Raw genomic sequence first — 27,956 nt, forward strand, 5'->3', positions numbered from 1 at the left:
TAAACACTCCAGATAGCCCAAAACACCTAAACACACAAGACACCCCAAAACACCTAAACACATCAGACACCCCAAAACGCCTAAACTCACCCGGTACCCCAAAACACCTAAACACACCAGATACCCAAAACACCTAAACACACCAGATACACAGAAATAGCTAAACTCACCAGGTGTCCCAAAACGCCTAAACACACCAGGTACCCCAAAACATCTAAGCACACCAGATACACCTAAAAAAATCACCTAAACACACCAGATATACCTAAACCCACCAGATACTCCAAAGCACCCAAACGCGCCAGATAACCCAAAACACCTAGACACACCAGATGCTCCAAAACAATTAACACACCAAATGCCCCAAAACACCTAAACAGACCAGATATCCCAAAACACAAAAACACACCAGATACCCCAAAACACCTAAACATACCAGATACACCAAAACACCTAAACACACCAGATACCCCAAAAGACTTAAACATAACAGATACACAAAAAAACCTGAATTCAGCAGGTACCCCCAAAACACCTAAACTGACCAGGTACCCCAAATAACCTAAACACACTAGTTATCCAAAAGCCCTAAACACACCAGGTACACCAAAACACCGAAACACACCAAATACGCCTAAATCCACGAGATACATAAAAAAACCTAAAACCGCCAGATACCCCAAAAAAACTAAACACACCAGATACCCCAAAAAACCTAAACACACCAAATACCCCAAAACATCTAAACACACCAGATACCCAAAAACGTCTAGACACACCAAATACTCCAAAACACCTAAACACACCAGATACCCCAAAACATCTAAACACATCAGATACCCTAAAAACACCTAACCACACCAGATATCCAAAAACTCCAAACGGCATCCAATGCCCCCAAGCACCTAAACACACCCAGTAGCACAAAGCATCTAAACACACCAGATACCACAACACTTCTAAGCACACCAGATATCCAAAACATCTACACACACCAGATACCCCAAAACATCTAATCACACCAGATACTCCAAAACACCTAAACCCACCAGATACTCCAAACACCTGAACCCACCAGATAAACCAAAAAATAATTAGCACACCAGATACCCCAAAACACCTAAGCTCACCAGGTACACCTAAACACAACAGATACCCCAAAACACCTAAATTCACCAGGTACTCCAAAACACATAAACACACTAGTTATCCAAAAGCACCAAAAACACTAGATATGCCAAAACGTCTAAACACATTAGATACACCTAAACACACTAGATGCCCCAAAACACCTAAAACCACCAGATATCCAAAAACTCCAAACCGCATCCAATGCCCCCAAACACCTAAACACACCAGATACCACAAAACACCTAACCAAACCAGATGTCCCAAAACATCTAAGCACACCAGATAGCAAAAACACCTAAATTCACCAGGTACCCCAAAACACCTAAACTCAACAGGTACCCCCAAAACACCTAAACATACTAGTTTTCCAAAGCACAGAACACATGAGACCCCAAAACACTTTAACACACCAGATACCCCCAAACACCTAAACACACCAGATACCCCAAAACAACTAAACTCATCAGTTACCCAAAAACACCTAAACTCACCAGGTACCCCGAAACACTTAAACACACAAGATAGCCCAAAACACCTAAACACACCAGATACCACAAAACACCTAAACTCACCCGGTACCCCAAAACACCTAAACAAACCAGATACACCAAAATGCCTAAACACTCCAGATAGCCCAATACACCTAAACACACAAGACACCCCAAAACACCTAAACACAACAGACACCCCAAAACACCTAAACTCATCCGGTACCCCCAAAACACCTACACACACCAGATACCCAAAAAACAAAAACACACCAGATATACAGAAACAGCTAAACTCACCAGGTACCCCAAAACGCCTAAACACAACAGGTACCCCCAAAACATCTAAGCACACCAGGTACACCTAAAAAAAACACCTAAACACACCAGATATACCTATACCCACCAGATACTCCAAAGCACCCAAACGCGCCAGATAACCCAAAACACCTAAACACACCAGATACCACAAAACACCTGACCAAACCAGATGCCCCAAAACATCTAAGCACACCAGATACCCAAAACACCTAAACTCACAAGGTACCGCAAAACACCTAAGCTCACCAGGTACCCCAAAACACTTAAACACACAAGTTACCCCAAAACACCTAAACACATCAGACACCCCAAAACACCTAAACTCAGCTGGTACCCCAAAACATATAAACACACCAGATACCACAAAACACCTAAACTCACCCGGTACCCCAAAACACCTAAACAAACCAGATACACCAAAATGCCTAAACACTCCAGATAGCCCAAAACACCTAAACACACAAGACACCCCAAAACACCTAAACACATCAGACACCCCAAAACGCCTAAACTCACCCGGTACCCCAAAACACCTAAACACACCAGATACCCCAAAAGACTTAAACATAACAGATACACAAAAAAACCTGAATTCAGCAGGTACCCCAAAACACCTAAACTGACCAGGTACCCCAAATAACCTAAACACACTAGTTATCCAAAAGCCCTAAACACACCAGGTACACCAAAACACCGAAACACACCAAATACGCCTAAATCCACGAGATACATAAAAAAACCTAAAACCGCCAGATACCCCAAAGAAACTAAGCACACCAGATACCCCAAAAAACCTAAACACACCAAATACCCCAAAACATCTAAACACACCAGATACCCAAAAACGTCTAGACACACCAAATACTCCAAAACACCTAAACACACCAGATACCCCAAAACATCTAAACACATCAGATACCCTAAAAACACCTAACCACACCAGATATCCAAAAACTCCAAACGGCATCCAATGCCCCCAAGCACCTAAACACACCCAGTAGCACAAAGCATCTAAACACACCAGATACCACAACACTTCTAAGCACACCAGATATCCAAAACATCTACACACACCAGATACCCCAAAACATCTAATCACACCAGATACTCCAAAACACCTAAACCCACCAGATACTCCAAACACCTAAACCCACCAGATAAACCAAAAAATAATTAGCACACCAGATACCCCAAAACACCTAAGCTCACCAGGTACACCTAAACACAACAGATACCCCAAAACACCTAAATTCACCAGGTACTCCAAAACACATAAACACACTAGTTATCCAAAAGCACCAAAAAACACTAGATATGCCAAAACGTCTAAACACATTAGATACACCTAAACACACTAGATGCCCCAAAACACCTAAAACCACCAGATATCCAAAAACTCCAAACCGCATCCAATGCCCCCAAACACCTAAACACACCAGATACCACAAAACACCTAACCAAACCAGATGTCCCAAAACATCTAAGCACACCAGATAGCAAAAACACCTAAATTCACCAGGTACCCCAAAACACCTAAACTCAACAGGTACCCCAAAACACCTAAACATACTAGTTTTCCAAAGCACAGAACACATGAGACCCCAAAACACTTTAACACACCAGATACCCCCAAACACCTAAACACACCAGATACCCCAAAACAACTAAACTCATCAGTTACCCAAAAACACCTAAACTCACCAGGTACCCCGAAACACTTAAACACACAAGATAGCCCAAAACACCTAAACACACCAGATACCACAAAACACCTAAACTCACCCGGTACCCCAAAACACCTAAACAAACCAGATACACCAAAATGCCTAAACACTCCAGATAGCCCAATACACCTAAACACACAAGACACCCCAAAACACCTAAACACAACAGACACCCCAAAACACCTAAACTCATCCGGTACCCCAAAACACCTACACACACCAGATACCCAAAAAACCAAAACACACCAGATATACAGAAACAGCTAAACTCACCAGGTACCCCAAAACGCCTAAACACAACAGGTACCCCAAAACATCTAAGCACACCAGGTACACCTAAAAAAAACACCTAAACACACCAGATATACCTATACCCACCAGATACTCCAAAGCACCCAAACGCGCCAGATAACCCAAAACACCTAAACACACCAGATACCACAAAACACCTGACCAAACCAGATGCCCCAAAACATCTAAGCACACCAGATACCCAAAACACCTAAACTCACAAGGTACCGCAAAACACCTAAACACACCAAATACCCCAAAACATCTAAACACACCAGATACCCAAAAACATCTAGACACACCAAATACCCCAAAACACCTAAACACACAAGATACCCCAAAACAGCTAAACACACCAGATACCCCAAAACAACTAAACTCATCAGTTACCCAAAAACACCTAAACTCACCAGGTACCCCGAAACACTTAAACACACAAGATAGCCCAAAACACCTAAACACACCAGATACCACAAAACATCTAAACCCACCAGATACTCCAAACACCTAAACCCACCAGATATACCTAAACCCACCAGATACTCCAAAGCACCCAAACGCGCCAGATAACCCAAAACACCTAAACACACCAGATGCTCCAAAACAATTAACACACCAAATGCCCCAAAACACCTAAACAGACCAGATATCCCAAAACACAAAAACACACCAGATACCCCAAAATACCTAAACATACCAGATACACCAAAACACCTAAACACACCAGATACCCCAAAAGACTTAAACATAACAGATACACAAAAAAACCTGAATTCAGCAGGTACCCCAAAACACCTAAACTGACCAGGTACCCCAAATAACCTAAACACACTAGTTATCCAAAAGCCCTAAACACACCAGGTACACCAAAACACCGAAACACACCAAATACGCCTAAATCCACGAGATACATAAAAAAACCTAAAACCGCCAGATACCCCAAAAAAACTAAACACACCAGATACCCCAAAAAACCTAAACACACCAAATACCCCAAAACATCTAAACACACCAGATACCCAAAAACGTCTAGACACACCAAATACTCCAAAACACCTAAACACACCAGATACCCCAAAACATCTAAACACATCAGATACCCTAAAAACACCTAACCACACCAGATATCCAAAAACTCCAAACGGCATCCAATGCCCCCAAGCACCTAAACACACCCAGTAGCACAAAGCATCTAAACACACCAGATACCACAACACTTCTAAGCACACCAGATATCCAAAACATCTACACACACCAGATACCCCAAAACATCTAATCACACCAGATACTCCAAAACACCTAAACCCACCAGATACTCCAAACACCTAAACCCACCAGATAAACCAAAAAATAATTAGCACACCAGATACCCCAAAACACCTAAGCTCACCAGGTACACCTAAACACAACAGATACCCCAAAACACCTAAATTCACCAGGTACTCCAAAAACACATAAACACACTAGTTATCCAAAAGCACCAAAAACACTAGATATGCCAAAACGTCTAAACACATTAGATACACCTAAACACACTAGATGCCCCAAAACACCTAAAACCACCAGATATCCAAAAACTCCAAACCGCATCCAATGCCCCCAAACACCTAAACACACCAGATACCACAAAACACCTAACCAAACCAGATGTCCCAAAACATCTAAGCACACCAGATAGCAAAAACACCTAAATTCACCAGGTACCCCAAAACACCTAAACTCAACAGGTACCCCAAAACACCTAAACTCAACAGGTACCCCAAAAAACCTAAACATACTAGTTTTCCAAAGCACAGAACACATGAGACCCCAAAACACTTTAACACACCAGATACCCCCAAACACCTAAACACACCAGATACCCCAAAACAACTAAACTCATCAGTTACCCAAAAACACCTAAACTCACCAGGTACCCCGAAACACTTAAACACACAAGATAGCCCAAAACACCTAAACACACCAGATACCACAAAACACCTAAACTCACCCGGTACCCCAAAACACCTAAACAAACCAGATACACCAAAATGCCTAAACACTCCAGATAGCCCAATACACCTAAACACACAAGACACCCCAAAACACCTAAACACAACAGACACCCCAAAACACCTAAACTCATCCGGTACCCCAAAACACCTACACACACCAGATACCCAAAAAAACAAAAACACACCAGATATACAGAAACAGCTAAACTCACCAGGTACCCCAAAACGCCTAAACACAACAGGTACCCCAAAACATCTAAGCACACCAGGTACACCTAAAAAAACACCTAAACACACCAGATATACCTATACCCACCAGATACTCCAAAGCACCCAAACGCGCCAGATAACCCAAAACACCTAAACACACCAGATACCACAAAACACCTGACCAAACCAGATGCCCCAAAACATCTAAGCACACCAGATACCCAAAACACCTAAACTCACAAGGTACCGCAAAACACCTAAGCTCACCAGGTACCCCAAAACACTTAAACACACAAGTTACCCCAAAACACCTAAACACATCAGACACCCCAAAACACCTAAACTCAGCAGGTACCCCGAAACACTTAAACACACAAGATAGCCCAAAACACCTAAACACACCAGATACCACAAAACACCTAAACTCACCCGGTACACCAAAACACCTAAACAAACCAGATACACCAAAATGCCTAAACACTCCAGATAGCCCAATACACCTAAACACACAAGACACCCCAAAACACCTAAACACAACAGACACCCCAAAACACCTAAACTCATCCGGTACCCCAAAACACCTACACACACCAGATACCCAAAAAACAAAAACACACCAGATATACAGAAACAGCTAAACTCACCAGGTACCCCAAAACGCCTAAACACAACAGGTACCCCAAAACATCTAAGCACACCAGGTACACCTAAAAAAAACACCTAAACACACCAGATATACCTATACCCACCAGATACTCCAAAGCACCCAAACGCGCCAGATAACCCAAAACACCTAAACACACCAGATACCACAAAACACCTGACCAAACCAGATGCCCCAAAACATCTAAGCACACCAGATACCCAAAACACCTAAACTCACAAGGTACCGCAAAACACCTAAGCTCACCAGGTACCCCAAAACACTTAAACACACAAGTTACCCCAAAACACCGAAACACATCAGACACCCCAAAACACCTAAACTCAGTTGGTACCCCAAAACATATAAACACACCAGATACAACAAAACACCTAAACTCACCCGGTACCCCAAAACACCTAAACAAACCAGATACACCAAAATGCCTAAACACTCCAGATAGCCCAAAACACCTAAACACATCAGACACCCCAAAACGCCTAAACTCACCCGGTACCCCAAAACACCAAAACACACCAGATACCCAAAACACCTAAACACACCAGATACACAGAAATAGCTAAACTCACCAGGTATCCCAAAACGCCTAAACACACCAGGTACCCCAAAACATCTAAGCACACCAGATACACCTAAAAAAATCACCTAAACACACCAGATATACCTAAACCCACCAGATACTCCAAAGCACCCAAACGCGCCAGATAACCCAAAACACCTAGACACACCAGATGCTCCAAAACAATTAACACACCAAATGCCCCAAAACACCTAAACAGACCAGATATCCCAAAACACAAAAACACACCAGATACCCCAAAACACCTAAACATACCAGATACACCAAAACACCTAAACACACCAGATACCCCAAAAGACTTAAACATAACAGATACACAAAAAAACCTGAATTCAGCAGGTACCCCAAAACACCTAAACTGACCAGGTACCCCAAATAACCTAAACACACTAGTTATCCAAAAGCCCTAAACACACCAGGTACACCAAAACACCGAAACACACCAAATACGCCTAAATCCACGAGATACATAAAAAAACCTAAAACCGCCAGATACCCCAAAAAAGCTAAACACACCAGATACCCCAAAAAACCTAAACACACCAAATACCCCAAAACATCTAAACACACCAGATACCCAAAAACGTCTAGACACACCAAATACTCCAAAACACCTAAACACACCAGATACCCCAAAACATCTAAACACATCAGATACCCTAAAAACACCTAACCACACCAGATATCCAAAAACTCCAAACGGCATCCAATGCCCCCAAGCACCTAAACACACCCAGTAGCACAAAGCATCTAAACACACCAGATACCACAACACTTCTAAGCACACCAGATATCCAAAACATCTACACACACCAGATACCCCAAAACATCTAATCACACCAGATACTCCAAAACACCTAAACCCACCAGATACTCCAAACACCTGAACCCACCAGATAAACCAAAAAATAATTAGCACACCAGATACCCCAAAACACCTAAGCTCACCAGGTACACCTAAACACAACAGATACCCCAAAACACCTAAATTCACCAGGTACTCCAAAACACATAAACACACTAGTTATCCAAAAGCACCAAAAACACTAGATATGCCAAAACGTCTAAACACATTAGATACACCTAAACACACTAGATGCCCCAAACACCTAAAACCACCATGATATCCAAAAACTCCAAACCGCATCCAATGCCCCCAAACACCTAAACACACCAGATACCACAAAACACCTAACCAAACCAGATGTCCCAAAACATCTAAGCACACCAGATAGCAAAAACACCTAAATTCACCAGGTACCCCAAAACACCTAAACTCAACAGGTACCCCAAAACACCTAAACATACTAGTTTTCCAAAGCACAGAACACATGAGACCCCAAAACACTTTAAAACACCAGATACCCCCAAACACCTAAACACACCAGATACCCCAAAACAACTAAACTCATCAGTTACCCAAAAACACCTAAACTCACCAGGTACCCCGAAACACTTAAACACACAAGATAGCCCAAAACACCTAAACACACCAGATACCACAAAACACCTAAACTCACCCGGTACCCCAAAACACCTAAACAAACCAGATACACCAAAATGCCTAAACACTCCAGATAGCCCAATACACCTAAACACACAAGACACCCCAAAACACCTAAACACAACAGACACCCCAAAACACCTAAACTCATCCGGTACCCCAAAACACCTACACACACCAGATACCCAAAAAACAAAAACACACCAGATATACAGAAACAGCTAAACTCACCAGGTACCCCAAAATGCCTAAACACAACAGGTACCCCAAAACATCTAAGCACACCAGGTACACCTAAAAAAAACACCTAAACACACCAGATATACCTATACCCACCAGATACTCCAAAGCACCCAAACGCGCCAGATAACCCAAAACACCTAAACACACCAGATACCACAAAACACCTGACCAAACCAGATGCCCCAAAACATCTAAGCACACCAGATACCCAAAACACCTAAACTCACAAGGTACCGCAAAACACCTAAGCTCACCAGGTACCCCAAAACACTTAAACACACAAGTTACCCCAAAACACCTAAACACATCAGACACCCCAAAACACCTAAACTCAGCTGGTACCCCAAAACATATAAACACACCAGATACCACAAAACACCTAAACTCACCCGGTACCCCAAAACACCTAAACAAACCAGATACACCAAAATGCCTAAACACTCCAGATAGCCCAAAACACCTAAACACACAAGACACCCCAAAACACCTAAACACATCAGACACCCCAAAACGCCTAAACTCACCCGGTACCCCAAAACACCTAAACACACCAGATACCCAAAACACCTAAACACACCAGATACACAGAAATAGCTAAACTCACCAGGTATCCCAAAACGCCTAAACACACCAGGTACCCCAAAACATCTAAGTACACCAGATACACCTAAAAAAATCACCTAAACACACCAGATATACCTAAACCCACCAGATACTCCAAAGCACCCAAACGCGCCAGATAACCCAAAACACCTAGACACACCAGATGCTCCAAAACAATTAACACACCAAATGCCCCAAAACACCTAAACAGACCAGATATCCCAAAACACAAAAACACACCAGATACCCCAAAACACCTAAACATACCAGATACACCAAAACACCTAAACACACCAGATACCCCAAAAGACTTAAACATAACAGATACACAAAAAAACCTGAATTCAGCAGGTACCCCAAAACACCTAAACTGACCAGGTACCCCAAATAACCTAAACACAATACTTATCCAAAAGCCCTAAACATACCAGGTACACCAAAACACCGAAACACACCAAATACGCCTAAATCCACGAGATACATATAAAAACCTAAAACCGCCAGATACCCCCAAAAAAAACTAAACACACCAGATACCCCAAAAAACCTAAACACACCAAACACCCCAAAACATCTAAACACACCAGATACCCAAAAACATCTAGACACACCAAATACCCCAAAACACCTAAACACAATAGATACCCCAAAACAGCTAAACACACCAGATACCCCAAAACAACTAAACTCATCAGTTACCCAAAAACACCTAAACTCACCAGGTACCCCGAAACACTTAAACACACAAAATAGCCCAAAACACCTAAACACACCAGATACCACAAAACACCTAAACTCACCCGGTACCCCAAAACACCTAAACAAACCAGATACACCAAAATGCCTAAACACTCCAGATAGCCCAATACACCTAAACACACAAGACACCCCAAAACACCTAAACACAACAGACACCCCAAAACACCTAAACTCACCCGGTACCCCAAAACACCTACACACACCAGATACCCAAAAAAACCAAAACACACCAGATATACAGAAACAGCTAAACTCACCAGGTACCCCAAAACGCCTAAACACAACAGGTACCCCAAAACATCTAAGCACACCAGGTACACCTAAAACAAACACCTAAACACACCAGATATACCTATACCCACCAGATACTCCAAAGCACCCAAACGCGCCAGATAACCCAAAACACCTAAACACACCAGATACCACAAAACACCTGACCAAACCAGATGCCCCAAAACATCTAAGCACACCAGATACCCAAAACACCTAAACTCACAAGGTACCGCAAAACACCTAATCTCACCAGGTACCCCAAAACACTTAAACACACCAGTTACCCCAAAACACCCAAAAACATCAGAAACCCCAAAACACCTAAACTCAGCTGGTACCCCAAAACATATAAACACACCAGATACCACAAAACACCTAAACTCACCCGGTACCCCAAAACACCTAAACAAACCAGATACACCAAAATGCCTAAACACTCCAGATAGCCCAAAACACCTAAACACACAAGACACCCCAAAACACCTAAACACATCAGACACCCCAAAACGCCTAAACTCACCCGGTACCCCAAAACACCTAAACACACCAGATACCCAAAACACCTAAACACACCAGATACACAGAAATAGCTAAACTCACCAGGTATCCCAAAACGCCTAAACACACCAGTTACCCCAAAACATCTAAGCACACCAGGTACACCTAGAAAAATCACCTAAACACACCAGATATACCTAAACCCACCAGATACTCCAAAGCACCCAAACGCGCCAGATAACCCAAAACACCTAAACACACCAGATGCTCCAAAACAATTAACACACCAAATGCCCCAAAACACCTAAACAGACCAGATATCCCAAAACACAAAAACACACCAGATACCCCAAAACACCTAAACATACCAGATACACCAAAACACCTAAACACACCAGATACCCCAAAAGACTTAAACATAACAGATACACAAAAAAACCTGAATTCAGCAGGTACCCCCAAAACACCTAAACTGACCAGGTACCCCAAATAACCTAAACACACTAGTTATCCAAAAGCCCTAAACACACCAGGTACACCAAAACACCGAAACACACCAAATACGCCTAAATCCACGAGATACATAAAAAAACCTAAAACCGCCAGATAACCCAAAAAAATAAACACACCAGATACCCCAAAGAACCTAAACACACCAAATACCCCAAAACATCTAAACACACCAGATACCCAAAAACATCTAGACACACCAAATACTCCAAAACACCTAAACACACCAGATACCCCAAAACATCTAAACACATCAGATACCCTAAAAACACCTAACCACACCAGATATCCAAAAACTCCAAAAGGCATCCAATGCCCCCAAGCACCAAAACACACCAGATTCCAGAAAACATCTAAACACATCAGATACCCTAAAAACACCTAACCACACCAGATATCCAAAAACTCCAAACGGCATCCAATGCCCCCAAGCACCTAAACACACCCAGTACCACAAAGCATCTAAACACACCAGATACCACAAAACTTCTAAGCACACCAGATATCCAAAACATCTACACACACCAGATACCCCAAAACATCTAATCACACCAGATACTCCAAAACACCTAAACCCACCAGATACTCCAAACACCTAAAACCACCAGATAAACCAAAAAATAATTAGCACACCAGATACCCCAAAACACCTAAGCTCACCAGGTACACCTAAACACGACAGATACCCCAAAACACCTAAATTCACCAGGTACTCCAAAACACATAAACACACTAGTTATCCAAAAGCACCAAACACACTAGATATGCCAAAACATCTAAACACATTAGATACACCTAAACACACTAGATGCCCCAAAACACCTAAAACCACCAGATATCCAAAAACTCCAAACCGCATCCAATGCCCCCAAACACCTAAACACACCAGATACCACAAAACACCTAACCAAACCAGATGTCCCAAAACATCTAAGCACACCAGATAGCAAAAACACCTAAATTCACCAGGTACCCCAAAACACCTAAACTCAACAGGTACCCCAAAACATCTAAACACACCAGATACCCAAAAACGTCTAGACACACCAAATACTCCAAAACACCTAAACACACCAGATACCCCAAAACATCTAAACACATCAGATACCCTAAAAACACCTAACCACACCAGATACCCCAAAACAACTAAACTCATCAGTTACCCAAAAACACCTAAACTCACCAGGGACCCCAAAACACTTAAACACACAAGATAGCCCAAAACACCTAAACACACCAGATACCACAAAACACCTAAACTCACCCGGTACCCCAAAACACCTAAACAAACCAGATACACCAAAATGCCTAAACACTCCAGATAGCCCAATACACCTAAACACACAAGACACCCCAAAACACCTAAACACAACAGACACCCCAAAACATCTAAACTCACCCGGTACCCCAAAACACCTACACACACCAGATACCCAAAAAACCAAAACACACCAGATATACAGAAACAGCTAAACTCACCAGGTACCCCAAAACGCCTAAACACAACAGGTACCCCAAAACATCTAAGCACACCAGATACACCTAAAAAAACACCTAAACACACCAGATATACCTATACCCACCAGATACTCCAAAGCACCCAAATGCGCCAGATAACCCAAAACACCTAAACACACCAGATACCACAAAACACCTAACCAAACCAGATGCCCCAAAACATCTAAGCACACCAGATACCCAAAACACCTAAACTCACAAGGTACCGCAAAACACCTAAGCTCACCAGGTACCCCAAAACACTTAAACACACAAGTAACCCCAAAACACCTAAACACATCAGACACCCCAAAACACCTAAACTCAGCTGGTACCCCAAAACACATAAACACACCAGATACCACAAAACACCTAAACTCACCCGGTACCCCAAAACACCTAAACAAACCAGATACACCAAAATGCCTAAACACTCCAGATAGCCCAAAACACCTAAACACACAAGACACCCCAAAACACCTAAACACATCAGACACCCCAAAACGCCTAAACTCACCCGGTACCCCCAAAACACCTAAACACACCAGATACCCAAAACACCTAAACACACCAGATACACAGAATAGCTAAACTCACCAGGTATCCCAAAACGCCTAAACACACCAGGTACCCCAAAACATCTAAGCACACCAGATACACCTAAAAAAATCACCTAAACACACCAGATATACCTAAACCCACCAGATACTCCAAAGCACCCAAACGCGCCAGATAACCCAAAACACCTAAACACACCAGATGCTCCAAAACAATTAACACACCAAATGCCCCAAAACACCTAAACAGACCAGATATCCCAAAACACAAAAACACACCAGATACCCCAAAATACCTAAACATACCAGATGCAGCAAAACACCTAAACACACCAGATACCCGAAAAGACTTAAACATAACAGATACACAAAAAAACCTGAATTCAGCAGGTACCCCAAAACACCTAAACTGACCAGGTACCCCAAATAACCTAAACACACTAGTTATCCAAAAGCCCTAAACACACCAGGTACACCAAAACACCGAAACACACCAAATACGCCTAAATCCACGAGATACATAAAAAAACCTAAAACCGCCAGATACCCCAAAGAAACTAAGCACACCAGATACCCCAAAAAACCTAAACACACCAAATACCCCAAAACATCTAAACACACCAGATACCCAAAAACGTCTAGACACACCAAATACTCCAAAACACCTAAACACACCAGATACCCCAAAACATCTAAACACATCAGATACCCTAAAAACACCTAACCACACCAGATATCCAAAAACTCCAAACGGCATCCAATGCCCCCAAGCACCTAAACACACCCAGTAGCACAAAGCATCTAAACACACCAGATACCACAACACTTCTAAGCACACCAGATATCCAAAACATCTACACACACCAGATACCCCAAAACATCTAATCACACCAGATACTCCAAAACACCTAAACCCACCAGATACTCCAAACACCTAAACCCACCAGATAAACCAAAAAATAATTAGCACACCAGATACCCCAAAACACCTAAGCTCACCAGGTACACCTAAACACAACAGATACCCCAAAACACCTAAATTCACCAGGTACTCCAAAACACATAAACACTAGTTATCCAAAAGCACCAAAAACACTAGATATGCCAAAACGTCTAAACACATTAGATACACCTAAACACACTAGATGCCCCAAAACACCTAAAACCACCAGATATCCAAAAACTCCAAACCGCATCCAATGACCCAAACACCTAAACACACCAGATACCACAAAACACCTAACCAAACCAGATGTCCCAAAACATCTAAGCACACCAGATAGCAAAAACACCTAAATTCACCAGGTACCCCAAAACACCTAAACTCAACAGGTACCCCAAAACACCTAAACATACTAGTTTTCCAAAGCACAGAACACATGAGACCCCAAAACACTTTAACACACCAGATACCCCCAAACACCTAAACACACCAGATACCCCAAAACAACTAAACTCATCAGTTACCCAAAAACACCTAAACTCACCAGGTACCCCGAAACACTTAAACACACAAGATAGCCCAAAACACCTAAACAAACCAGATACACCAAAATGCCTAAACACTCCAGATAGCCCAATACACCTAAACACACAAGACACCCCAAAACACCTAAACACAACAGACACCCCAAAACACCTAAACTCATCCGGTACCCCAAAACACCTACACACACCAGATACCCAAAAAACAAAAACACACCAGATATACAGAAACAGCTAAACTCACCAGGTACCCCAAAACGCCTAAACACAACAGGTACCCCAAAACATCTAAGCACACCAGGTACACCTAAAAAAAAACACCTAAACACACCAGATATACCTATACCCACCAGATACTCCAAAGCACCCAAACGCGCCAGATAACCCAAAACACCTAAACACACCAGATACCACAAAACACCTGACCAAACCAGATGCCCCAAAACATCTAAGCACACCAGATACCCAAAACACCTAAACTCACAAGGTACCGCAAAACACCTAAGCTCACCAGGTACCCCAAAACACTTAAACACACAAGTTACCCCAAAACACCTAAACACATCAGACACCCCAAAACACCTAAACTCAGCTGGTACCCCAAAACATATAAACACACCAGATACCACAAAACACCTAAACTCACCCGGTACCCCAAAACACCTAAACAAACCAGATACACCAAAATGCCTAAACACTCCAGATAGCCCAAAACACCTAAACACACCAGATACCCAAAACACCTAAACACACCAGATACACAGAAATAGCTAAACTCACCAGGTATCCCAAAACGCCTAAACACACCAGGTACCCCAAAACATCTAAGCACACCAGATACACCTAAAGAAATCACCTAAACACACCAGATATACCTAAACCCACCAGATACTCCAAAGCACCCAAACGCGCCAGATAACCCAAAACACCTAGACACACCAGATGCTCCAAAACAATTAACACACCAAATGCCCCAAAACACCTAAACAGACCAGATATCCCAAAACACAAAAACACACCAGATACCCCAAAACACCTAAACATACCAGATACACCAAAACACCTAAACACACCAGATACCCCAAAAGACTTAAACATAACAGATACACAAAAAAACCTGAATTCAGCAGGTACCCCAAAACACCTAAACTGACCAGGTACCCCAAATAACCTAAACACACTACTTATCCAAAAGCCCTAAACATACCAGGTACACCAAAACACCGAAACACACCAAATACGCCTAAATCCACGAGATACATAAAAAAACCTAAAACCGCCAGATACCCCAAAAAAAAACTAAACACACCAGATACCCCAAAAAACCTAAACACACCAAACACCCCAAAACATCTAAACACACCAGATACCCAAAAACATCTAGACACACCAAATACCCCCAAACACCTAAACACACAAGATACCGCAAAACAGCTAAACACACCAGATACCCCAAAACAACTAAACTCATCAGTTACCCAAAAACACCTAAACTCACCAGGTACCCCGAAACACTTAAACACACAAAATAGCCCAAAACACCTAAACACACCAGATACCACAAAACACCTAAACTCACCCGGTACCCCAAAACACCTAAACAAACCAGATACACCAAAATGTCTAAACACTCCAGATAGCCCAATACACCTAAACACACAAGACACCCCAAAACACCTAAACACAACAGACACCCCAAAACACCTAAACTCATCCGGTACCCCAAAACACCTACACACACCAGATACCCAAAAAACAAAAACACACCAGATATACAGAAACAGCTAAACTCACCAGGTACCCCAAAACGCCTAAACACAACAGGTACCCCAAAACATCTAAGCACACCAGGTACACCTAAAAAAAACACCTAAACACACCAGATATACCTATACCCACCAGATACTCCAAAGCACCCAAACGCGCCAGATAACCCAAAACACCTAAACACACCAGATACCACAAAACACCTGACCAAACCAGATGCCCCAAAACATCTAAGCACACCAGATACCCAAAACACCTAAACTCACAAGGTACCGCAAAACACCTAAGCTCACCAGGTACCCCAAAACGCCTAAACACAACAGGTACCCCAAAACATCTAAGCACACCAGGTACACCTAAAAAAAACACCTAAACACACCAGATATACCTATACCTACCAGATACTCCAAAGCACCCAAACGCGCCAGATAACCCAAAACACCTAAACACACCAGATACCACAAAACACCTGACCAAACCAGATGCCCCAAAACATCTAAGCACACCAGATACCCAAAACACCTAAACTCACAAGGTACCCGCAAAACACCTAAGCTCACCAGGTACCCCAAAACACTTAAACACACAAGTTACCCCAAAACACCTAAACACATCAGACACCCCAAAACACCTAAACTCAGCTGGTACCCCAAAACATATAAACACACCAGATACCACAAAACACCTAAACTCACCCGGTACCCCAAAACACCTAAACAAACCAGATACCCCAAAATGCCTAAACACTCCAGATAGCCCAAAACACCTAAACACACAAGACACCCCAAAACACCTAAACACATCAGACACCCCAAAACGCCTAAACTCACCCGGTACCCCAAAACACCTAAACACACCAGATACCCAAAACACCTAAACACACCAGATACACAGAAATAGCTAAACTCACCAGGTATCCCAAAACGCCTAAACACACCAGGTACCCCAAAACATCTAAGCACACCAGATACACCTAAAAAAATCACCTAAACACACCAGATATACCTAAACCCACCAGATACTCCAAAGCACCCAAACGCGCCAGATAACCCAAAACACCTAGACACACCAGATGCTCCAAAACAATTAACACACCAAATGCCCCAAAACACCTAAACAGACCAGATATCCCAAAACACAAAAACACACCAGATACCCCAAAACACCTAAACATACCAGATACACCAAAACACCTAAACACACCAGATACCCCAAAAGACTTAAACATAACAGATACACAAAAAAACCTGAATTCAGCAGGTACCCCAAAACACCTAAACTGACCAGGTACCCCAAATAACCTAAACACACTACTTATCCAAAAGCCCTAAACATACCAGGTACACCAAAACACCGAAACACACCAAATACGCCTAAATCCACGAGATACATAAAAAAACCTAAAACCGCCAGATACCCCAAAAAAAACTAAACACACCAGATACCCCAAAAAACCTAAACACACCAAACACCCCAAAACATCTAAACACACCAGATACCCAAAAACATCTAGACACACCAAATACCCCAAAACACCTAAACACACAAGATACCCCAAAACAGCTAAACACACCAGATACCCCAAAACAACTAAACTCATCAGTTACCCAAAAACACCTAAACTCACCAGGTACCCCGAAACACTTAAACACACAAGATAGCCCAAAACACCTAAACACACCAGATACCACAAAACATCTAAACACATCAGATACCCTAAAAACACCTAACCACACCAGATATCCAAAAACTCCAAAAGGCATCCAATGCCCCCAAGCACCAAAACACACCCAGTACCACAAAGCATCTAAACACACCAGATACCACAACACTTCTAAGCACACCAGATACCCAAAACATCTACACACACCAGATACCCCAAAACATCTAATCACACCAGATACTCCAAAACACCTAAACCCACCAGATACTCCAAACACCTAAACCCACCAGATATACCTAAACCCACCAGATACTCCAAAGCACCCAAACGCGCCAGATAACCCAAAACACCTAAACACACCAGATGCTCCAAAACAATTAACACACCAAATGCCCCAAAACACCTAAACAGACCAGATATCCCAAAACACAAAAACACACCAGATACCCCAAAATACCTAAACATACCAGATACACCAAAACACCTAAACACACCAGATACCCCAAAAGACTTAAACATAACAGATACACAAAAAAACCTGAATTCAGCAGGTACCCCAAAACACCTAAACTGACCAGGTACCCCAAATAACCTAAACACACTAGTTATCCAAAAGCCCTAAACACACCAGGTACACCAAAACACCGAAACACACCAAATACGCCTAAATCCACGAGATACATAAAAAAACCTAAAACCGCCAGATACCCCAAAAAAACTAAACACACCAGATACCCCAAAAAACCTAAACACACCAAATACCCCAAAACATCTAAACACACCAGATACCCAAAAACGTCTAGACACACCAAATACTCCAAAACACCTAAACACACCAGATACCCCAAAACATCTAAACACATCAGATACCCTAAAAACACCTAACCACACCAGATATCCAAAAACTCCAAACGGCATCCAATGCCCCCAAGCACCTAAACACACCCAGTAGCACAAAGCATCTAAACACACCAGATACCACAACACTTCTAAGCACACCAGATATCCAAAACATCTACACACACCAGATACCCCAAAACATCTAATCACACCAGATACTCCAAAACACCTAAACCCACCAGATACTCCAAACACCTAAACCCACCAGATAAACCAAAAAATAATTAGCACACCAGATACCCCAAAACACCTAAGCTCACCAGGTACACCTAAACACAACAGATACCCCAAAACACCTAAATTCACCAGGTACTCCAAAACACATAAACACACTAGTTATCCAAAAGCACCAAAAACAATAGATATGCCAAAACATCTAAACACATTAGATACACCTAAACACACTAGATGCCCCAAAACACCTAAAACCACCAGATATCCAAAAACTCCAAACCGCATCCAATGCCCCCAAACACCTAAACACACCAGATACCACAAAACACCTAACCAAACCAGATGTCCCAAAACATCTAAGCACACCAGATAGCAAAAACACCTAAATTCACCAGGTACCCCAAAACACCTAAACTCAACAGGTACCCCAAAACATCTAAACATACTAGTTTTCCAAAGCACAGAACACATGAGACCCCAAAACACTTTAACACACCAGATACCCCCAAACACCTAAACACACCAGATACCCCAAAACAACTAAACTCATCAGTTACCCAAAAACACCTAAACTCACCAGGTACCCCGAAACACTTAAACACACAAGATAGCCCAAAACACCTAAACACACCAGATACCACAAAATACCTAAACTCACCTGGTACCCCAAAACACCTAAACAAACCAGATACACCAAAATGCCTAAACACTCCAGATAGCCCAATACACCTAAACACACAAGACACCCCAAAACACCTAAACACAACAGACACCCCAAAACACCTAAACTCATCCGGTACCCCAAAACACCTACACACACCAGATACCCAAAAAACCAAAACACACCAGATATACAGAAACAGCTAAACTCACCAGGTACCCCAAAACGCCTAAACACAACAGGTACCCCAAAACATCTAAGCACACCAGGTACACCTAAAAAAAACACCTAAACACACCAGATATACCTATACCTACCAGATACTCCAAAGCACCCAAACGCGCCAGATAACCCAAAACACCTAAACACACCAGATACCACAAAACACCTGACCAAACCAGATGCCCCAAAACATCTAAGCACACCAGATACCCAAAACACCTAAACTCACAAGGTACCGCAAAACACCTAAGCTCACCAGGTACCCCAAAACACTTAAACACACAAGTTACCCCAAAACACCTAAACACATCAGACACCCCAAAACACCTAAACTCAGCTGGTACCCCAAAACATATAAACACACCAGATACCACAAAACACCTAAACTCACCCGGTACCCCAAAACACCTAAACAAACCAGATACCCCAAAATGCCTAAACACTCCAGATAGCCCAAAACACCTAAACACACAAGACACCCCAAAACACCTAAACACATCAGACACCCCAAAACGCCTAAACTCACCCGGTACCCCAAAACACCTAAACACACCAGATACCCAAAACACCTAAACACACCAGATACACAGAAATAGCTAAACTCACCAGGTATCCCAAAACGCCTAAACACACCAGGTACCCCAAAACATCTAAGCACACCAGATACACCTAAAAAAATCACCTAAACACACCAGATATACCTAAACCCACCAGATACTCCAAAGCACCCAAACGCGCCAGATAACCCAAAACACCTAGACACACCAGATGCTCCAAAACAATTAACACACCAAATGCCCCAAAACACCTAAACAGACCAGATATCCCAAAACACAAAAACACACCAGATACCCCAAAACACCTAAACATACCAGATACACCAAAACACCTAAACACACCAGATACCCCAAAAGACTTAAACATAACAGATACACAAAAAAACCTGAATTCAGCAGGTACCCCAAAACACCTAAACTGACCAGGTACCCCAAATAACCTAAACACACTACTTATCCAAAAGCCCTAAACATACCAGGTACACCAAAACACCGAAACACACCAAATACGCCTAAATCCACGAGATACATAAAAAAACCTAAAACCGCCAGATACCCCAAAAAACCTAAACACACCAAACACCCCAAAACATCTAAACACACCAGATACCCAAAAACATCTAGACACACCAAATACCCCAAAACACCTAAACACACAAGATACCCCAAAACAGCTAAACACACCAGATACCCCAAAACAACTAAACTCATCAGTTACCCAAAAACACCTAAACTCACCAGGTACCCCGAAACACTTAAACACACAAGATAGCCCAAAACACCTAAACACACCAGATACCACAAAACACCTAAACTCACCCGGTACCCCAAAACACCTAAACAAACCAGATACACCAAAATGCCTAAACACTCCAGATAGCCCAATACACCTAAACACACAAGACACCCCAAAACACCTAAACACAACAGACACCCCAAAACACCTAAACTCATCCGGTACCCCAAAACACCTACACACACCAGATACCCAAAAAACCAAAACACACCAGATATACAGAAACAGCTAAACTCACCAGGTACCCCAAAACGCCTAAACACAACAGGTACCCCAAAACATCTAAGCACACCAGGTACACCTAAAAAAAACACCTAAACACACCAGATATACCTATACCCACCAGATACTCCAAAGCACCCAAACGCGCCAGATAACCCAAAACACCTAAACACACCAGATACCACAAAACACCTGACCAAACCAGATGCCCCAAAACATCTAAGCACACCAGATACCCAAAACACCTAAACTCACAAGGTACCGCAAAACACCTAAGCTCACCAGGTACCCCAAAACACTTAAACACACAAGTTACCCCAAAACACCTAAACACATCAGACACCCCAAAACACCTAAACTCAGCTGGTACCCCAAAACATATAAACACACCAGATACCACAAAACACCTAAACTCACCCGGTACCCCAAAACACCTAAACAAACCAGATACACCAAAATGCCTAAACACTCCAGATAGCCCAAAACACCTAAACACACAAGACACCCCAAAACACCTAAACACATCAGACACCCCAAAACGCCTAAACTCACCCGGTACCCCAAAACACCTAAACACACCAATTCCCAAAACACCTAAACACACCAGATACACAGAAATAGCTAAACTCACCAGGTATCCCAAAACGCCTAAACACACCAGGTACCCCAAAACATCTAAGCACACCAGATACACCTAAAAAAATCACCTAAACACACCAGATATACCTAAACCCACCAGATACTCCAAAGCACCCAAACGCGCCAGATAACCCAAAACACCTAGACACACCAGATGCTCCAAAACAATTAACACACCAAATGCCCCAAAACACCTAAACAGACCAGATATCCCAAAACACAAAAACACACCAGATACCCCAAAATACCTAAACACACCAGATACCCCAAAACATGTAAACATACCAGAAACCCCAAAACACCTAAACACACCACATACCCCAAAACACCTAAACACACCAGATACCCCCAAAAAACTAAACTCATCAGTTACCCCAAAACACATAAACACACCAGGTACCCCGAAACACCTAAACACACAAGATACTCCAAAACACCTAAACTCAGCCGGTACCCCAAAACACCTAAACACACCAGATACCAAAAACACCTAAACACGCCAGATACACAGAAACAGCTAAACTCACCAGGTACCCCAAAACGCCTAAACACACCAGGTACCCCAAAACATCTAAGCACACCAGATACACCTAAAAAAATCACCTAAACACACCAGATATACCTAAACCCACCAGATACTCCAAAGCACCTAAACGCGCCAGATAACCCAAAACACCTAGACACACCAGATGCTCCAAAACAATTAACACACCAAATGCCCCAAAACACCTAAACAGACCAGATATCCCAAAACACAAAAACACACCAGATACCCCAAAACACCTAAACATACCAGATACACCAAAACACCTAAACACACCAGATACCCCAAAAGACTTAAACATAACAGATACACAAAAAACCTGAATTCAGCAGGTACCCCAAAACACCTAAACTGACCAGGTACCCCAAACAACCTAAACACACTACTTATCCAAAAGCCCTAAACATACCAGGTACACCAAAACACCGAAACACACCAAATACGCCTAAATCCACGAGATACATAAAAAAAACCTAAAACCGCCAGATACCCCAAAAAAAACTAAACACACCAGATACCCCAAAAAACCTAAACACACCAAACACCCCAAAACATCTAAACACACCAGATACCCAAAAACATCTAGACACACCAAATACCCCAAAACACCTAAACACACAAGATACCCCAAAACAGCTAAACACACCAGATACCCCAAAACAACTAAACTCATCAGTTACCCAAAAACACCTAAACTCACCAGGTACCCCGAAACACTTAAACACACAAGATAGCCCAAAACACCTAAACACACCAGATACCACAAAACACCTAAACTCACCCGGTACCCCAAAACACCTAAACAAACCAGATACACCAAAATGCCTAAACACTCCAGATAGCCCAATACACCTAAACACACAAGACACCCCAAAACACCTAAACACAACAGACACCCCAAAACACCTAAACTCACCCGGTACCTCAAAACACCTACACACACCAGATACCCAAAAAACCAAAACACACCAGATATACAGAAACAGCTAAACTCACCAGGTACCCCAAAACGCCTAAACACAACAGGTACCCCAAAACATCTAAGCACACCAGGTACACCTAAAAAAAACACCTAAACACACCAGATATACCTATACCCACCAGATACTCCAAAGCACCCAAACGCGCCAGATAACCCAAAACACCTAAAGACACCAGATACCACAAAACACCTGACCAAACCAGATGCCCCAAAACATCTAAGCACACCAGATACCCAAAACACCTAAACTCACAAGGTACCGCAAAACACCTAAGCTCACCAGGTACCCCAAAACACTTAAACACACCAGTTACCCCAAAACACCCAAAAACATCAGAAACCCCAAAACACCTAAACTCAGCTGGTACCCCAAAACATATAAACACACCAGATACCACAAAACACCTAAACTCACCCGGTACCCCAAAACACCTAAACAAACCAGATACACCAAAATGCCTAAACACTCCAGATAGCCCAAAACACCTAAACACACAAGACACCCCAAAACACCTAAACACATCAGACACCCCAAAACGCCTAAACTCACCCGGTACCCCAAAACACCTAAACACACCAGATACCCAAAACACCTAAACACACCAGATACACAGAAATAGCTAAACTCACCAGGTATCCCAAAACGCCTAAACACACCAGTTACCCCAAAACATCTAAGCACACCAGGTACACCTAGAAAAATCACCTAAACACACCAGATATACCTAAACCCACCAGATACTCCAAAGCACCCAAACGCGCCAGATAACCCAAAACACCTAAACACACCAGATGCTCCAAAACAATTAACACACCAAATGCCCCAAAAGACTTAAACATAACAGATACACAAAAAAACCTGAATTCAGCAGGTACCCCAAAACACCTAAACTGACCAGGTACCCCAAATAACCTAAACACACTAGTTATCCAAAAGCCCTAAACACACCAGGTACACCAAAACACCGAAACACACCAAATACGCCTAAATCCACGAGATACATAAAAAAACCTAAAACCGCCAGATACCCCAAAAAAATAAACACACCAGATACCCCAAAGAACCTAAACACACCAAATACCCCAAAACATCTAAACACACCAGATACCCAAAAACATCTAGACACACCAAATACTCCAAAACACCTAAACACACCAGATACCCCAAAACATCTAAACACATCAGATACCCTAAAAACACCTAACCACACCAGATATCCAAAAACTCCAAAAGGCATCCAATGCCCCCAAGCACCAAAACACACCCAGTACCACAAAGCATCTAAACACACCAGATACCACAACACTTCTAAGCACACCAGATACCCAAAACATCTACACACACCAGATACCCCAAAACATCTAATCACACCAGATACTCCAAAACACCTAAACCCACCAGATACTCCAAACACCTAAACCCACCAGATATACCTAAACCCACCAGATACTCCAAAGCACCCAAACGCGCCAGATAACCCAAAACACCTAAACACACCAGATGCTCCAAAACAATTAACACACCAAATGCCCCAAAACACCTAAACAGACCAGATATCCCAAAACACAAAAACACACCAGATACCCCAAAATACCTAAACATACCAGATACACCAAAACACCTAAACACACCAGATACCCCAAAAGACTTAAACATAACAGATACACAAAAAAACCTGAATTCAGCAGGTACCCCAAAACACCTAAACTGACCAGGTACCCCAAATAACCTAAACACACTAGTTATCCAAAAGCCCTAAACACACCAGGTACACCAAAACACCGAAACACACCAAATACGCCTAAATCCACGAGATACATAAAAAAACCTAAAACCGCCAGATACCCCAAAAAAACTAAACACACCAGATACCCCAAAAAACCTAAACACACCAAATACCCCAAAACATCTAAACACACCAGATACCCAAAAACGTCTAGACACACCAAATACTCCAAAACACCTAAACACACCAGATACCCCAAAACATCTAAACACATCAGATACCCTAAAAACACCTAACCACACCAGATATCCAAAAACTCCAAACGGCATCCAATGCCCCCAAGCACCTAAACACACCCAGTAGCACAAAGCATCTAAACACACCAGATACCACAACACTTCTAAGCACACCAGATATCCAAAACATCTACACACACCAGATACCCCAAAACATCTAATCACACCAGATACTCCAAAACACCTAAACCCACCAGATACTCCAAACACCTAAACCCACCAGATAAACCAAAAAATAATTAGCACACCAGATACCCCAAAACACCTAAGCTCACCAGGTACACCTAAACACAACAGATACCCCAAAACACCTAAATTCACCAGGTACTCCAAAACACATAAACACACTAGTTATCCAAAAGCACCAAAAACACTAGATATGCCAAAACGTCTAAACACATTAGATACACCTAAACACACTAGATGCCCCAAAACACCTAAAACCACCAGATATCCAAAAACTCCAAACCGCATCCAATGCCCCCAAACACCTAAACACACCAGATACCACAAAACACCTAACCAAACCAGATGTCCCAAAACATCTAAGCACACCAGATAGCAAAAACACCTAAATTCACCAGGTACCCCAAAACACCTAAACTCAACAGGTACCCCAAAACACCTAAACATACTAGTTTTCCAAAGCACAGAACACATGAGACCCCAAAACACTTTAACACACCAGATACCCCCAAACACCTAAACACACCAGATACCCCAAAACACCTAAACACACCAGATACACAGAAACAGCTAAACTCACCAGGTACCCCAAAATGCCTAAACACACCAGGTACCCCAAAACATCTAAGCACACCATATACCCCTAGAAAAACACCTAAACACACCAGATATACCTAAACACACCAGATACTCAAAGCACCTAAACGCGCCAGATAACCCAAAACACCTAAGCACACCAGATGCACCAAAACAGTAAACACACCAGATACCCCAAAACACCTAAACACAACAAATATCCCAAAACATCTGAACACATTAGATACACCTAAACACACTCGCTGCCCCAAAACACCTAAATACACCAGATGTCCAAAAACTCCAAACCGCATCCAATGATCAAAACACCTAAACAAACCAGATATCCCAAAACACATTAGACTCACCAGGTACCTCAAAATACCTAAACACACAAGACAACCCAAAACAGCTAAACACACCAAATACCCCAAAACATGTAAACTTACCAGAAAGCCCAAAAAACCTAAACAAACCAGATACACAAAAACACCTAAACTCACCAGGTACCCCAAAACACCTAAACTCACCAGGTACCCCAAAACACCTAAACTCACCAGGTACCCCAAAACACCTAAACTCACCAGGTACCCCAAAACACCTAAACTCACCAGGTACCCCAAAACACCTAAACTCACCAGGTACCCCAAAACACCGAAACACACTAGTTATCCAAAAGCACCTAAATGCAACAGATACCCCAAAACATCTA

This window comes from Carcharodon carcharias, chromosome 12 (genome assembly GCF_017639515.1).
Source record: "Carcharodon carcharias isolate sCarCar2 chromosome 12, sCarCar2.pri, whole genome shotgun sequence".
Taxonomy (NCBI): Eukaryota; Metazoa; Chordata; class Chondrichthyes; order Lamniformes; family Lamnidae; genus Carcharodon; species Carcharodon carcharias.